Here is a 3,856-nt window from a genome sequence, read left to right as displayed (position 1 = left end):
TATAAACCTCCCATGCAGTTTCTCATTGAAAGATTCTCTTCATTGCTTCACTCCTCATATGTGTTTCTCTCTTGCATCTCCTGGTTTTGGTTTCTGGAATTGTGCTTCTGTTGCCACCTGCATTTAAATTAAATCTGCAAGAACTGGATCCTCAACTAACTTCCACCAAACCTGACAAAAATGTCATTCTAAAACCTTGCTCTGCCTCCTGAGGAGGACGAAATGTTACATCCCAAACTCGTAAAAATTCCAAGATCGACAAAAATAATATACTATTTATGCATTCTGTTTTTTTTAGACTTTTCAAGCAACAGACAGAATATACATTAGACTTCTTTAAGAACATTACATTCTGTCTGAGTCTAAGACAGTAAATCTTCAACTCCATGGAACAAACATGGAGACAGTTTTATGTTTTGTTACAAGGCAGTAAGAACCAAGACAATATATACTACAGTAAAAACTATACACCGCAATAAAACTAGCTGCCTGCTAACATCAGTCTGATTAGTGGGGGTGGTTTGGGTTTACATTCCTGGAAGAAACTGCAAACAAAATTAGATCCAATGTTAGGAAATATTTAGATTCTATTCATCAAAAGGGTGTGAGGAGCAAAAGACAAAAACGAGAGTTTTGCCTTTTGGATTTATTGGAAACGACTTTTTTCTGCACTATTTTCTATAAATTAAATCTGTGCTGTGGGGTGTGACTGAGATGGGTTTTACACTTAGATTATTAAAGCATGGGCATCGCAAGTCTCAGTTTGTAGAATAGTTTTAGAGAAGCATTCTTTATTGTGATCCTTCTAGAGATGATAAAGTCTGGGTTGATCATATGTATATCTGTTGCAATTGGACACAAGTTTATTTTGTAAAACCTAAAATTACTTTCAACTCACCGGAGCGCCTTTTGGTCCAATGGCGCCAACTGGTCCGACATCACCTCTCTCACCCTGAGGAGACAGGAACAATGGCATTGTTACATTCCACCTCAAAGACATTGGTGTTCTCTTTTTCGTTGATGTTAACCTTTGTGTTAACATCACTCTGGGTGTATATATATATATACACATCCAGAATGAGGAAGTCGCTGGTCATTGACAGATAACTAAATGTTATTTGTTACCTCTGTCCAGCTATGACTGGAAACCAATCAGGCTGTCTGTGTTTTTCTATGGTTTGGGATTTTTAGCTTTTCCTAGTCAACTCTACTTCCTACCTCAGACTTTTTAGACCATTTTACACATAAATGTCAGAAAAAAAGAGGCCTAAGATAGAGCCTTGAGAACCTCCATGAGTGATTTTGAAATTTGTATGTTTTAAACTGCAAACCTACCCTAGTTCCAGCTACAAGTTATTTGTGATCTCTGTATTAAGTTTGCACATCCAGAGATGGAAGTTCTTACCTATCCTTTATTCCACACTTGCTAAGACCCAGCATCTGTGGACCTGACAGATAGTAGATCGATTTGTTCTATTACTTATTTTTACTCTGTTCTGCCACAAGCAACAATATTAATTTTGGACACTGAGGACCAATGTGCATGCTTGTTTTCTTTGCAAACTCTTAAGGTGGGTTCACACCAAATGCGATCTGGGCATCAAAAACACTTAAATACTAACGTTTCAAAACTTGGTCAAACACAGGTCATGATGCTTTGATGCAGACATAAGTTGGGAAAAGCAAATCCTTTTCTGAACAGTGTAAATGGGGATGAGGATGAGAAAAATCAAATATGGCTGGCTCTCAGCAAGTGACGCACCGCGGAACATTAATGGCTCAGGATTCAGTAGGACAGAAATACAACAGACCAACATTAGTTAAGACATTTTAACCGAAATAAGGTTGACTTGGATTTGAATGATTTTTGTTCATAGATTCTTATATTTTAAATGTGATCTGTGAATTTATTATTGTTAATGGTTTGATAATCCTAACCAGTTTGGTGTATGTTCACAGAACAACACAAGACAGTTTGAAAGTTGGTCGATTAAATCACAAATTTATAACAGAATTTAATTTCCTAACAGTTCAAAAACAAATAAATGCTTTGATCTACTTTTTTTAAAATTTACTTCTGCATGTTTATGCTCACTGACCAGGTAGGTTCCAATGTTGAGCCTTTTACAACCCTTTATATATCTCATCAGAGTCACCAACAGTCAAATGTTTCTCCTGCATTTGCTGTGAATCTCTGCAACTCTACTTTAAAGCGGACGGTCATGCCTTGGGAGTTTTCTAGCTGTGCCAGTATCTTCTTTGCAGATGATGGACTTAGCATTCTTATTTTTAACGCCATGTATAAATTATTCCATTTCAGAACTATGCACTTTTTTTTGTCGTTCACATAAAATCTCAGTAAAACAATGTAATGTACTAAACAGCTCAAGGCAATTTAAGACATTTACAATATTCTGTTTTGTTCATTTCTAAACCACTATGACATTTACTCAAGCTATGTGCAAGCAGCATTTCAAGGTAGGACTACCTGACATTTGCATTCCATGAATGTAATCATGCATTTTCTTCCTTCAAACCCCTGAAACACCTTCTGGTCATAGAGTAAAGAATACAAAACTGATCATATTATAAAACTTAAATAAAGATGCTTATACTTTATCCATGCTATTAGGGTGACTCTACCTAAAATCCTGAAATCCATTCTCTAGATTTGCTCAGAGAAAAAGTTTAGGGACTTTATGTTGGATATTTTATGCCATGAGTTCATTTCTGGCAGCAGTTTTTACAGCTCATGCAGTGAGTCCTGTGGTCAGAGCTCCCACAGGGAGCGGGTGGGCGGCTTGTAAAAAACCCCAAAACCGAGGCGACAAACAAACATGTTCAAACCCACAATACAACAATATTAATTCTTCAGCAAGAGCATCTTATACCGCTGATCTATATTTGCTGACTCTGTTCTGACAGTTAGTGGTACCCAAACTGGTTCCAGGGTGGACCACAGCAATACGCTGGTAATGAACAAGTAAAATAAGCTGTAAAATATATTCTGGAACAACAGGATTGGAACTCAGTCATAAATCCTTTCTCCTCTGGTTTCCTTTAATGTAATTCTGTCCAGTTTAACTACAACTTTAGAATCTACCACATTTTGAAGATAAAGTGTACGAAAGACTACGCTTTTCTTGTTACGGTACATTAAAATATTACAATCAGTGGTGTTTATCCCAAATCCAAAAGTCAATGTATTATAATCAGTACCGCCTAATCTTAAGTCAGTAAGATTGTTTTGTTTTTTGTTTTTTAAACACCTATGAACATAAAAAAGAAAATATTCAGTAAATATTAAATTGACAGAAACTTTTCGGTAAAGATTACCTTAATTAAGACAGTCTTTGCATCATTGCTCCTTTAATTTGATCTTAGATGGAACCAGAAGCCAGATGATGCTAAGCAACAGCAGAGAAGAAACTGCTGATGCCCATCAAGTAAGTAAGACCTTGGCTACATCAACCCAGCATGCATTGCACAGGTGAAAAAGTGTCAACATCAATGAGAGGAAAATTGAACTAAGGATATATAGTTTATAAAGTATTTATGAGTTTTTATTATCACAAACAGCGATTTCTAGGTTAATATGAAACTGACAATATTCAGTATTTAGGTCAACATGTTATACTAAGATTTTTTTGGTTCTTTCCAATTCCGCTTTCCATTTCCTCCTGAACGATGCAGGAACCATCTATGCTTTGTGAAGTAGCTAATTTCTTTGTTCTGAGGTATTAAACTGCACAATTTAATGAGTATATTTCCATGAACTTTGAATATTTAACATTTTTAAGAAAATGTATTTTATTAGCAAAGGATTGAGTTTTCTTATTTTTAAATAAAAAGTACT

Source organism: Cyprinodon variegatus, unplaced genomic scaffold (genome assembly GCF_000732505.1).
Source record: "Cyprinodon variegatus isolate N-32 unplaced genomic scaffold, C_variegatus-1.0 Scaffold155, whole genome shotgun sequence".
Taxonomy (NCBI): domain Eukaryota; kingdom Metazoa; phylum Chordata; class Actinopteri; order Cyprinodontiformes; family Cyprinodontidae; genus Cyprinodon; species Cyprinodon variegatus.
Note: the sequence above shows the minus strand (reverse complement) of the source record.